The sequence below is a fragment of the Mustela erminea genome, chromosome 21 (genome assembly GCF_009829155.1).
Source record: "Mustela erminea isolate mMusErm1 chromosome 21, mMusErm1.Pri, whole genome shotgun sequence".
NCBI classification, from domain to species: domain Eukaryota; kingdom Metazoa; phylum Chordata; class Mammalia; order Carnivora; family Mustelidae; genus Mustela; species Mustela erminea.
In genome coordinates this window covers 16,378,726-16,393,136 of record NC_045634.1, presented here as the reverse complement: position 1 = coordinate 16,393,136, position 14,411 = coordinate 16,378,726, and the positions used below count along the sequence as shown (strand labels likewise).

At 36.8% G+C, this 14,411-nt stretch overlaps 1 non-coding gene across 1 annotated transcript; it reads right to left on the bottom strand.

The window, feature by feature from the left end:
• Window positions 1–13,723: 13,723 nt before the first annotated feature.
• On the bottom strand, window positions 13,724–13,795 carry TRNAE-CUC. Its single transcript has one exon. It is a non-coding gene; the product is annotated as a tRNA-Glu (tRNA).
• Between the last annotated feature and the right edge of the window lie 616 nt (window positions 13,796–14,411).

The following is a 14,411-nucleotide window of genomic DNA, read 5'->3' as shown; positions in this document are numbered from 1 at the left end:
TGTGTAAAGACTACTACCAAATCCAAATAAAGACATTATAAATGTTTTCCTTCAATTTCTTTGTTTTCATTTGTTTTCTATAGCATTCTAAATAATTTTTATGTTTTATTAAATATGTACACTCTGTAGTCATCTGGATATTGTTCTATATCTCCAAAGACATTATTTAGGAAAACCACATGGATCTGATTTTTCAAATCTTTTCATATAAATTTTCCTTGAGGTTTTTTATCATTATTTTCTGCCTCTTAAATTTACTTTATTTGTCTTTTTCTCACCAGGAGTCCTGAGAACTAAGCGTAACCCAGTGATGCTGATTCATTGGGTCCTTTCTGAGATGACCATGTCCCTTCTAAGTGGGACTAGCTGCTGGTGTTTGTGCCATCCATACCTCAGTCATTGGTTGGTGTGTGTTTGTGTTTAAGCTGTCATCACTCATTGTAAATCTTGTTTTAGTTTCTTATAACAGTTCTATGTCTCTTTTACTATTCTACCTTTACAAGGACCTTCCTTCCATTACAGAAAGGTGTTTTATAACATTCCCTACAGAGATATTAGCTTACTTATTTTTATTGCCTGCCTCCATTTCTAATCTGACTGTATTACTTGGTTTCATTTCTCAGCTCTGAATGTTAACAACACTGCACAGATGGATGTTGTCATTTGCCTGCAGAGGTTATTAAGATGCTATTTGTTTCTCTTCCCCAAAGTCATTAATAAGGGTGGGAAAAGCCAGTTCAAAAGTAATCCCTATATTATAGCGTTAGAAACTTTTCCCACCCCCAAACAAATTTAATACGCCATTAATTTAACTTTACTTTTGTTTTCCTTCATTCAGCCAGTTGAATCCCTTTCATTATGTCATGGCAAAAGAGATAGTGTCCAGTTTTGTGACTTGAATTAGACACATCCCTGATCTTTCGTCATTGTTAAAGTCAAAATTTAGGACATTTTCTTTTATGAATTGGTATTAACTGCATCAAAAGAGCTTAATGAAATTCTCCTGGTATGATTTATAAGTTGATTATTTTTTAGAATTTACTGAAAAAGAGTGGTCCTGTGATTTGTTATGCTTTCAAGAAGCAGAAAACAACAGCTGAGAAAAGATATTGAAAGGGGTCAAATAATGCTAAGGCATGGTTGAGCTTCTCTGCAACAGAGTGGTGTGGGATAATTTTGTGGGATACTGGTGTCAGCAGTTTGAATCAGAGGACATACATACAAAACAAAGAGGGCCTGTGATCACTCATTGAACAACAGAGCATTTACCCCAGGTAGTGGGATGGCGATGATGAATAAAATAGACACATTTCTTACTCTGCAAACATGTTATACTGGGGTTAGCTGACAAGTGAAAAGACAATTTCAGTACAGGATGATCACTGCTATTATTTGGGAGGTTCAAGGAGGTGTGATAGGAACCCACTGGAGGACTGTCTGTCTTCTTTGGAACTGATAATGAACACATCTTGTTTGCAACAGGTAGCAGTTCCTATGGGACTGGAATGGAATAAAAAAGTTGGGTGAATCAACATCAAATACTAATTTACTTGGATTAGTTAGCATAGACTAATACTTTAGTTTTATTTGTTAGCATAAAAAGCAATTTGTAAGGCAAAGGAGGAAGAAGTAAGGGGAATTTTTAACATGGGTGTTGAAAACACATGCTAGTATAATTCTCATGAAAATGTAGTAAGAATATATATAAATGCAACACAACATGAAGCTGTAGAAAGAATGCTTTTGAACATTATTCACTGATTTCTCTTCATTGCACAACTGTAGGTACTTGGTAGAAATTTATCTAGTTGGTGAACAGAATTAAGGAGGTGCAGAAGGGTATCAACAGTGGAAATTGCAACTGAGCAATGTATATTTCAGAAGGTAATCTCCATTTGGTTTATTTCTAATGATTGAGAGAGTGGAGATATAGGAGTTTAGGATAACTATATCCTAAAAGTTAGGATATAATAATATAGTTGCAAAGGAAAAACATCTCTGGAAATTTTAGCTGACTAATTTGCTTGTAAGGAGAATGATATCTGGATTGCATCCCTTGTGAGATCTAAGTCGCAATGTATGGTGGGACTTTCCATCCCCTTCCCTTACTGGGAAGTGGGTATCTCTCTCTAGTGAACCTCAGAAGGTGCCTTTTAGGTTGGTGCTTTTAGTAAATCCCTGAAATGAAGTGTGTTATGCAATACTGAAAGTTTTAAAGATGGCTTTGCCTCCCAAGGACACTGGTTTAGATAAGCCATGTGGTGCAGCTCTCCAAATCGGGCTGTCCTGATCTTGAACTTGTAGGAATCCCCTTTGTGCAGCGATAGTACAGCTCACTCGGGATAAGCTGTACCTGTGACAGTGGAGTGGTCTGTGATGTGTTAGCTTGAGAAGCTCAGATGTAGGCTCATTGTTTAACTCCAATACACAAACGTCTTTGGTCCTGTTCTTAATTTACATACATGCTGAGTTCTGATCTGTTTTCCTGTTTAACTCCAACACACAAACATCTTTGTTCCTGTTCTTAATTTACGTACATACATACATACATATCCATAATTTTCCCCATGTTCTCTCTTTTAAAAATTGCTGCTGGGGGCGCCTGGGTGGCTCAGTGGGTTAAGCCGCTGCCTTCGGCTCAGGTCATGATTTCAGGGTCCTGGGATCGAGCCCCGCATCGGGCTCTCTGCTTTGCGGGGAGCCTGCTTCTCCCTCTCTCTCTGCCTGCCTCTCTGCCTACTTGTGACCTCTCTCTGTCAAATAAATAAAAATAAAATCTTAAAAAAAAAAAATTGCTGCTGTACCAGACTCTCCCTTGTTTCACGACGGTGGAATTCCTTGGATGGTTGCTGATAACATTCCCCTTCCTCCATATTTCTTTCCTTCTACTCTTTTTGATTACCTGTGTCCTCTACCCTGTATCAACTCCTGGCCTTGGCTTCAAATTTTTCTGACATTAAGAGTTAAAAATAAACAGTTTTAACTTCTTTTACTTGTCAATATCTCCTTAAAGCTAAGTAAGGATGCAGATGGGATAACATAGACTTTAGAAGTAGAGAGAAGGAGACATGGCAGCCAGGCCAAAACCAAAGCAATATATTGGTTGTGGTTATTCACTTTGCTGGGGACTCTAACATTTGTCATCCTTGGGACTTTGTTGGTTATGCTTCTATTCTCTTTTCTAACAATAATGTGCAACAAGTATGGTCTGCTGAAAATAAGACTTGATTAAAAAAACTATAGTTGTAATCTGGATCCTTCCAAGATGGCTGATTATGAAAAATGGATTGAAAAATGGACACTTATTGTGAAAAATCCCATTTGGGTAATAACTGAATAAATAAAAAGCAGGCAACACTTTGGTGTCTCCCATTTACCATAGTGTAGCTGACAGCTAAATGAAAAATAATAAATTATAAGGGATTTTCATATTGGCAGAACCAACTATTCAGTTTCTAGACTGTGCTGGTGGGTACTTAAACTTATGCAGGTGATAAAATTGTATTGAACAATAAACACACAAACACACACAAATGAGTGCATGCATAACTAGAAAAATTTGGATGAAATGACTGGATTATATAATGTCAATTTACTGATTAGGATATTGTGTTATGGTTTTGCAAAATGTTATTTTGTTATTGGAATATACAGGGAAAAATATATGAGGAATTTCTATTATTTCTTACAACTGCATGTGAATCTATAATTATCTCAATAAAAATTTCAATTAAAAAAAGATTTAAAATCTCTGGTATCAATATTATATCATTCTGACCTTTGTTTCTGAAAAAATAAATTAGGACAAATTACTTTAAAAGTTAGAATATAAGAATATAGTTGCAAAGGAAAAATATCTCTGGAAATTTCAGCTGACTAATTTGCTTATAAGGGAAATGATACCTTAATTTAAAGAGTTTCTTGGAACGAAGTTTAGTTTAAAAGATTCAGAGTTGAATAAGCCATTTACAAATAATGCATAAAGATGTACTTTGAGTAAATGTTTAAAGGATATGTATACTCATATGTGGAACTTTAAATCAAAACTGCAGGGCTGCCTGGGTGGCTCAATGGGTTGGGCCTCTGCCTTCAGCTTGGGTCATGATCTCAGGGTCCTGGGATCGAGTTCCGCATCAGGCCTCTGTGTTAGGCAGGGAGCCTGCTTCCTCCTCTCTCTCTCTCTCTGCCTACTTGTGTTCTCTCTCTGTCAAATAAATAAAATCTTTAAAAAATAAAAAACCCCTGCAAAATAGTAGGCACTGTGATAAAGTTACGTGATTATTTAGAAAGCAGTCTCTGTATTCATTCTTTTCTTACACATCCAGAATGTAGCCTAAATACATAAAATCAAATAATGAGTCAAGTAGTAAAAACACTAAGCTTAGCACTCTCTGTCATGGTTTGCCATTTGAGTGTGTGTGTGTGTGTGTGTGTGTGGCCTTGGAGAGCCACATACTTTTCCAACTGTTTCTTAGCTCAAAGCATTCTCTGAATTTTCCTTTTGAAAATGCCTTTGGACTCTATGGCACATTATTTTGGATATCATCAAGGGAGGGCAGTGTTTGTGTTTTGTGAAATAGTCGAAATCCATCAAGTTAAGTCTGGTAAATAAAATGGTAGATGAGATTGACTCATATTCTGTTGGGTCCAAAACAAAGGGTTACTGTAAAGTGATGCATTTACTTTTCTTGTGTAGTTTTTATAGGTTCTGAAAAAAGCAAGAAATGTTTAGAACTCAAAGTGGTAAGCGTATTTGGCACCCATTTACTTGGTTATGCTTGTCATAAAGCCAGTTGTGCATAACATGATCTGATATACTGGGTATCCACATCCACCAATTAACAAAATATATTTGTTAATTATCTACTGTATTCTAAATAATGAAAGGGTTGAAAAAAGGGATTAAAAAATGACTATTATATGTATTTTCAACACAATGAGATAATTCCATTCCATATATTTGATTTCATTCTTATACTTAATTTTTGGGCAGATATACTTAATTGATGGGCAGATCTGCTACTCTTGATCCATTGTATTCAAAAACTGGTGTGGCTGCATATTGGACTGTGCATCCAGAATGGGGTGTCTTGCAGGTGTATGTGATACTGGATCCTTGTGGCCAGAGCCACCATGTGTGAGGAGGCCTTAATGACACTGAGCAGAAGGCATCCAGTGAACATTTAGGATGAGTTGATAAAGAATTTGGGAGAACCCTTGCTTTGCACATTCTGTGGGAGATTTCCTTCCTCACAGTAAGAGTTGAGAAGTGCTTCTTGAGGAAAGCTATGCTCTCCTATGTTTCCTTTTAGGGTGCTCAGGCAAATGTTGCCCTTCTTCTTAACTCAGTTTCAGTTCAATGCCAAGGTCAAGAAATCAGGGAATTCTTTAGGGTGTTATGTATTGTTCTTAAGAATAAACCTATAGGCTCTGAACAAATAGCAATTAAATCCTAGTTACATAGGGCCCTATGAATTACCCAAAGGCTCTGCTCTGGGCCCACAAATTGTGGGTTGTGGTCAAGTTAGTAAATATCCCTGTTGCTTTCCCAATCAGCCTTGTTTCTGAATGTTTCTGAATGTTGATATATTTGATTGAGATTGTAAAGTGATCTTCTGTGTTGGAGGATGACTTCTTTTCTATCTCAGATGAGTCATCCAAAAAAATTTTTTTTTTTCAACTTGAAATATGATTTAATGCTCCTCACAAGGCTGTTTTTTTTATAATTTTTTATTTTTTATAAACATATATTTTTATCCCCAGGGGTACAGGTCTATGAATCACCAGGTTTACACACTTCACAGCACTCACCAAAGCAAAAAATTTTTTTAAAGATTTTATTCATCTATTTGACAGAGGAAGAGAGACAGCGAGAGAGGGAACACAAACCAAGTGAGTGGGATTCAGGCTTCCCACTGAGCAGGGAGCCCAAAGTGGGGCTCCATCCCAGGATCCTGGGATCATGACTTGAGTCAAAGGTAGAAGCTTAATGACTGAGCCACCCAGCTGCCCCTGAGTCATCTAAAAATTTAATTTAATGACCTATTGAGGTCTAGGAATTACTAAAATAAGCACTACATCTATAAAACACATTGCATGTGTAGAAAAAAATAACAAATATTTGAGCTACAGATATCAAAAGGAAGTCTCATATACGTAAGAGACTTCCTTTTGATAGAATATATAATATAGACAGCTAGATGTGTTAAAAAAGAGAAGGGTATTAAAAAAGGAATTGGAGTAAATTGTAATTCTTAGTTTTCATATTTATCTCTAGGTTGTGTGAGATCCAGTTCCAAGACAAAATTTCCCCTATTATTATTCTGCTGGGCCTTAAAAATAGGAAAAAACTCAAAACTGATCCTCCCCTTGCTATGTTTTGGTTGAATAATCTTATTCTTGGATTTAGTCAGCATGAATATAAGGCTTAGATTCAAATCAACCTTATAAAATAAAATATTCTTTCTTTCAAATTTGCCTCTGTAGCTTCCATTCCCTCATCAGATGTCAGGATTAATTCACTCTCAGTGTCTACAAGGCTTATTCTTTACATAAGAAAGAAAGCATCATTTTCTTACAAATGAGTAGAAACTGCAAGAAGACGGAGGCCCAGCACTGAGCTTTTATCTTGAGTTTCTGGGAGAGTCAAGGTGCTAAGAGATATTATCCATCCTTCTCTCAGATACTTTTAAAGATCTGTAGGCCTCCCATGTGCTGGCAGGTGAGAGAGGATTTAACGTCTTTCTGAGAATGATTCCTCACATTACTGTGGTTTTCTATTACTAATACAATACTTACTTTCCCAACATCTGTGACACAGCATGTTTTTTTTTCTTTCTTTCTTTCTCTTCCAAAGTAATGAGCACAGGTAACTCCTCTTAAGAAACAGAAGAGTTAAGTGTAAGCACCAGACTGTTTACACTTTGCTCCAAGTGGTTCAAATTATTCATCCTCTGATATACTTTTTGTTTTCCTATGAAAAATGCAGCTGTATGTGTACTAAAACTAAAGAAATCTAGCTTTGGAGAAGGAATATAATTTTTCAGCTATTTTAGCTTTTGTTATTTGTTATTGTTTATGACCAGGAGCTCTGATTTTCCTTTTCTGGGCCTACCTCTTATAAAAGGTACACGTGTCTCTCTGGATGCTGCAGCAGAAGGAACGACTCCTTTCTGGCAATAGAGGTCTTCCAAAATGTGGAATGCAGGTCTCCATGAAAAAAGAGATCTTGGCTTCTTTTGTTTGCTTTTTTATCCTGATACCTAGAATCATTCTTGATAGATAGTGGAACTTCAGTAAATATTTATAGAATTAAAAAAAAAAAGCTGTAGGATATGGGTTTATTGGAGCTTGATCTCCAATGACCTTTACACAGGGAGAAAAGTTTATCGATGCGTTGCATGGAGGCCTTTCTAGTCCCTCATTTGAAGAATAACTTGCCTCACCTTTTTCCAAGCTCAGTACCTGAGGGAGCAGAACTCTGTGGCCTAGATTGCCAAACTCTGCAATTCTTCAAGGAGCAAAAGTTGGGAATCCAGAAGTTTTTGGAGTATCTGCAGCAACCCTGCAGAGAAATGCCAGCCAGCAGAGTGCCATGGGGTACTGCCCGGTGTGTGAAGTCTTTTCCCAGACTCATCCCATGCAGGCCTACCTACTTTATTTTTTGAAATTTTAATTTTGAATGCCATAGGCTCAGTTAATAAAGTATCTAAAAGCAACCAATGGTTATATTTTAGAGTTCTTCTATCATTACAAAAAACTCAATCTGTGTGAAGATACGTTGGAATGTGTATAGAAAAGCAAAGAGGAGATTTTTGCTAGGACCAGCATGTGACTTGTATAACAGCTCTGAATTACAGTCTGAAGGAGGAAATGCGGACAGTTCCTTCTTTCTTCCTTGTGATCACTAGGATTTTATCCCCCTCTGTAACAGGTCATTTTTGAGCCAATTTTAAGATGAGAAAAATACGTCAAAGAATTCTGCATGATACAGAGTACCTCTCCCTTGTTATCAGTGGGGGTTCTGCTGCTTACAGAGTGGATGGAGATGACGCTCATGTCTTTGAACATAATAGCTTTTGACAGATAGACTGAAACAATCCCTTTTCAGCCATGCAGTTGTCTATAAATCTTTGTAGTCAGTCATCCAAAGTGATGACATTTACGATATAGTTGATATGCTGTTTATCTTAAAGAAATATTTTAAAATTAATTCTTCAGACCTGTGCGATATTTTATCTTTTCAGTTTAATAATATCCAAATGTGCTTCGGTTGCTTTTGTGAAGCAAAAAAACACATGTGTGTTTCTTCATAAATCAGTCAGTTAGCTTTGAAAATATAGTACGCTTCAAGTACGTAGCAAAGGCCTTCAAAACACAATTATTAGAGCAGCACGAGGAGATGAGTTTGCTTTAGTTTTAGGTTTTTAATAGACTTCACTGTTACGTAGTAAAGACAGAAATATGCCATAGAAGTCTCTGGGTAAGAGCCAAAACTTTTCCTCTTGTATTATTTTGATCCTGTTGTTTCTATTGATGCTCAGAATGGAATATAGACTTTGGAATATTGGGTAAAATTATTAGAAAATATACTTCCTATAAACCTTCTCTTTTGACTTGTTAGATAAATATGCTGGCACATGAACTCAACATTTCAAATATTGACTTTGTAAGGAATTTTCATATACTTCCGATGAAGTTATTATTCCTGTGTTCTTTGCCTGATTTATCATAAAATTATGCAAGATGTTGATGTAGGTGGAACTAAAACATAGTTTGAAAGTTATTTCAAAACACACATCAAATCCATCACTTTGTTCTGTCGGTTTTATCTCTAAATAATTCTTGGATTTCTTCATTTATTTGCCTTCCAATTCATCATCTGAGACCAGATCACAATAATCTCTGTATTATCTGAACTACTAGAGTAGAATCCCCTCTCCAGTACCTTAAAATAGTTAATGACACAGGGAAACACTTTATGTGAAAAAAAAAGCAGAAGTCCAATTTGAATATTCAAATCAGTCATGATGGAAACACGCCAAATGTTAACAAATAGAATTGAGAGTGCTACTTCTTTTTCTTATTCATACTTTTTAATATTTTCCAAATGTCCTACAATAACTGTGATTTACTTTTAAAAGATTTTAGCAAGGTTCCTTCTCAATTTAAAAATTTCAGGTAATACAGAAAGTTTAAGAAGAGAACAAATTTTACTTAAAATCCTACTAATTCCAAATAATAATCATAAGGTGAACATCATGGCAAATTCCTGTCTTTCTCTGTTCATATACATACAACAGACACACACACTCCCATACACACACATATGCACATACACAGGACAAAGGACAGCTAGCCAAGTATTTAGACAAAAGATAAAATTTTATAAATTCAGCAGTAAGCAATAAATGGTTTTTTTATGAAGTATTACATTTTATATTCCTTTAATAATTTGTATCTCCCCAAATTAAACCTTGTTAAAAATGCAAGGTATTAACAATGAAACAGAAAAGTCACATGAATGTAGCTTTTTACATTATTAGAATTGTATTAGAATTAGAATTAGAATACCAGCCATGGAGCCTCTTCGTGGAGTCCCTGGGTGGCTCAGTCAGTTAGGCATCTGCCTTCTGCTCAAGTCATGATCCTAGGGTTCTCAGATCCAACCTTGCATTGAGCTCTCTGCTCAGCAGGAAGTCTGCTTCTTCCTCTGCTCCTCCCCCTATGCTCTCTCTCTTTCCCTCTCTCAAATAAACAAATAAAATCTTAAAAAAAAAAAAAAAAATAGAATGCCAGAGGCATCAAGCTATGTTCTCATTCCTTCCTCTCCTGCTTTGTTCCTACTGCCCCATCATGTGTGTGAATTTTTGAAGAAATATAGCTAACACACAAGTCCACTAAAGACAATATGGCTTATTGGGAGGAGGAGATGTAAAGTGTCCTTTCCTTCTTAGTGATAAGTTCTCTGTAGTAGCATCAGTTGCTTTCTTCTTAATTTTCCTAGACAATTTCAATCTTCAGCCACCAGCCAGTGGGCTAGACCATTTCTTACCATGTACATTGAACTCCTTATGGAAACCTTTCTAAAAAAAGGGTGGAAAAAAAACCCTCTGAGACTCTTCAAATTGTAAAGTATATTAATTCATAATTAATAAATAAATAGAGAATACACAAAGGAATTTTACAGTTTAAAAATTTCTGTATTCAGTATCATATGGATTTATGACTCCAAAGAAATCAAACCAGATACACTGAGAATCAATTAATGGGACAATCAGTAGAGATTTGCTTTCTTTTCTTTCTTCTTATTACTTGATTGTCATGGGGACTTGCCCAATACCCCTTCCCCACCTGGAAGTTGGAAAACTTTGTCTCATATGGCAGTGTGCTGAGGTTAGCTAAAGTCAAGTCTTTGGTAATAGACAGAACTGGGTTTGAAAGTTCTTTTTCCACAAGTATCAAGTGTGACCCAGAGTATGTCACTTAACTTCACTATGTCCTAGTTCCCCACTCTGTAATACGGCAATAATAAATTCTCACTCTGATACAAAATTACATGAGGGTCTATTACAGTAGTTACTTGATGAAGGCTTACTCCCTTTCTTGCTTCTTACCATCTAATTTAGTGTTTTTGGTGGCGGAAGGGACTTATATGTTTTAAATATTTCTCTTACAAGTAATTTAGAGCTGAATTAAAAATTGAATTAAATTTTTGTTTTTAAGTTGGTGACTTTATTTATATTTTATATGATTTCTTTTATTGTTGGATTTATTTTTATCATCTATTTTGTACTTAATTTTTCCTACTTTGTTTTCCTATTTTCTTTCTTTCCTTCCTTTTAAAAAACATATTATTTGTTTATTTGACAGAGAGAGAGAGAGACAGTGGGAGAGGGAGAAGCTGAGCAGGGAGGAGGATCCTAGAGCCCTGAGATCCTGACCTGAGCCAAAGGCAGATGCTTAATCACTGAGCCACCCAAGTGCTCCATTCTCTCCTTCCTTTTTTTTTTTTTTTTTTACTGAACTTTGATTTAAAATATTTTCTTTCCCTTTAAATTGATTTGGAAGTTATAAACTCCTTCAATTCATTGCCTGGTTGTTCTTAGTCTTAACAAAACCCAAATTAATCTCTGTTCTCCTCCCTAGTAATGCAATATCCTAATGGTGATCATTCTCTTTCTGCCTTATGTTGTACTTTTGTGCATTATTTAGATTCCATCTTTTTCATTTATTTACATAGTTATTATTTTATACATTCAACATTTGCTTATATTTACCAGTATCTTGTTTACCAACACTTATTTCATCCCAGACCTTTTCTCTAGAATTATTTTATTTCCTACAGATGTATTTTCTTTAACAATTCCTTTAGTGAGGGTTTGATTATGTTAAATACAGGTTTTTGTTTGCCCAAAGTGCTTGTTTTGATCTGATTATTTTTTGATAATTTGGCTGAGTAAACATCTTCAGATGGCCATTATTTGCCTTTGCAATTTGAGGATAATGTTCCATTGTGTTCTAGATTCACTACTGCTCTTGAAAAATCTATTTTCTATATAACTGTTATTCCATTGTAGATAAACTTTTTTCTCTGGCTATTTTTAAGACTTTTCCTTTTCTTCAGTATTTTGCAATTTCACTACATGACGAGATATGCTCACTTTCTTCCTTCTTTTCCTTCCTTCCTTCCTTCCTTCCTTCCTTCCTTCCTTCCTTCCTTCCTTATTCTATGCTACTTGGGAATGTTTGGCTTCCCTTATTATCTCTCTTCCCTGCTTTGGATCATAAATCACACATTGTTAAACCTGAGCGTGTTGCTCATTTGTAATTTAATTTCCCTTTTCTTTTCTTTTTTTTTTCTTTTTTAGAGAGAGAGAGAATGAGCTAGTGTGCACATGCGTGTCCCTACACAGGGGTGGGGAGGAGGGGAAAGGGGCAGAGAGAACAGAAGAGAGGATCTTAAACAGGCTCCAAGCTCAGCAGGAGTGGGAGCCCAACACAGGGCTCAGTCTCAGGACCCTGAGGGGAAATCAAGAGTCTGAGGTTTTACCCACTGAGCCACCCAGGCACTCCTAACTTCCCTTTCATGTTTTGCATTTCATTATGTCTCTGAGCTTTATTCTGAATAATTTCCTTATAAGTCATTATGTCCTGGGGCACCTGGGCGCCTCAGTGGGTTGGTTAGCATCTGCCTTCTCCTCAGGTCAATGATCCCCAAATCCCCATGTCATGCTCCCTGCTCCGCTGAGGAGCCTGTTTCTCTTTCTTGTCCCCACATATGCGGTCTGTTGCTGTCTCTGTCTCTCTCTCAAATAAATAAATAAAAACTTTTTTTTAGAAAAGTCATTATGTCCTCGGTTCCCTATGATTGTTTATTTGACTGATCTACAGAACTTTTAACTTTAGTGATCACATTTTTCATTTGAGAGGTTTTGATTCTTTTCCAAGTTATCCTGATTTATAAAAATAGTACTTTGTTCCTAGTTTATGATGTCAGTTTCTTTTTTCAATAATTGAAAATTTTTATTTTATATCCTATATTTCTAATATCTGAAGTCCTTGGTGGTTTAATTCTGCTTTTGTTTGTTCTGTTAACTTTTTTCTTTTTTTTAAAATTTTTTATTTTTTATAAACATATGTTTTTATCCCCAGGGGTACAGGTCTGTGAATCACCAGGTTTACACACTTCACAGCACTCACCAAAGCACATACCCTCCCCAATGTCCATAATCCCACCCCCTTTTCCCAAACCCCCTCCCCCCAGCAACCCTCAGTTTGTTTTGTGAGATTAAGAGTCACTTATGGTTTGTCTCCCTCCCAATCCCATCTTGTTTCATTTATTCTTCTCCTACCCACTTAAGCCCCCATGTTGCATCACCACTTCCTCATATCAGGGAGATCATATGATAGTTGTCTTTCTCTGCTTGACTTATTTCGCTAAGTATGATACGCTCTAGTTCCATCCATGTTGTCGCAAATGGCAAGATTTCATTTCTTTTGATGGCTGCATAGTATTCCATTGTGTATATATACCACATCTTCTTGATCCATTCATCTGTTGATGGACATCTAGGTTCTTTCCATAGTTTGGCTATTGTGGACATTGCTACTATAAACATTCGGGTGCACGTGCCCCTTCGGATCACTACATTTGTATCTTTAGGGTAAATACCCAATAGTGCAATTGCTGGGTCATAGGGCAGTTCTATTTACAACATTTTGAGGAACCTCCATGCTGTTTTCCAGAGTGGCTGCACCAGCTTGCATTCCCACCAACAGTGTAGGAGAGTTCCCCTTTCTCCGCATCCTCGCCAGCATCTGTCATTTCCTGACTTGTTGATTTTAGCCATTCTGACTGGTGTGAGGTGATATCTCATTGTGGTTTTGATTTGTATTTCCCTGATGCCGAGTGATATGGAGCACTTTTTCATGTGTCTGTTGGCCATCTGGATGTCTTCTTTGCAGAAATGTCTGTTCATGTCCTCTGTCCATTTCTTTTTTTTCTTTTTTTTTTTTTTTTAAAGATTTTATTTATTTATTTATTTGACATAGAGAAATTACAAGTAGATGGAGAGGCAGGCAGAGAGAGACAGAGGGAAGCAGGCTCTCCACTGAGCAGAGAGCCTGATGCGGGACTCGATCCCAGCACCCTGAGATCATGACCTGAGCCGAAGGCAGCGGCTTAACCCACTGAGCCACCCAGGCGCCCCAGAAGAAAGGCTTCCCTGACCGGGAATCGAACCCGGGCCGTGGCGGTGAGAGCGCCGAATCCTAACCACTAGACCACCAGGGACCTCTGCCCATTTCTTGATTGGATTATTTGTTCTTTGGTGTTGAGTTTGCTAAGTTCTTTATAGATTCTGGACACTAGTCCTTTATCTGATATGTCGTTTGCAAATATCTTCTCCCATTCTGTCAGTTGTCTTTTGATTTTGTTAACTGTTTCCTTTGCTGTGCAAAAGCTTTTGATCTTGATGAAATCCCAATAGTTCATTTTTGCCCTTGCTTCCCTTGCCTTTGGCGTTGTTCCTAGGAAGATGTTGCTGCGGCTGAGGTCGAAGAGGTTGCTGCCTGTGTTCTCCTCAAGGATTTTGATGGATTCCTTTCGCACATTGAGGTCCTTCATCCATTTTGAGTCTATTTTTGTTTGCGGTGTAAGGAAATGGTCCAATTTCATTTTTCTGCATGTGGCTGTCCAATTTTCCCAGCACCATTTATTGAAGAGGCTGTCTTTTTTCCATTGGACATTCTTTCCTGTTTTGTCGAAGATTAGTTGACTGTAGAGTTGAGGGTCTATTTCTGGGCTCTCTATTCTGTTCCATTGATCTATGTGTCTGTTTTTGTGCCAGTACCATGCTGTCTTGATGATGACAGCTTTGTAATAGAGCTTGAAGTCTGGGATTGTGATG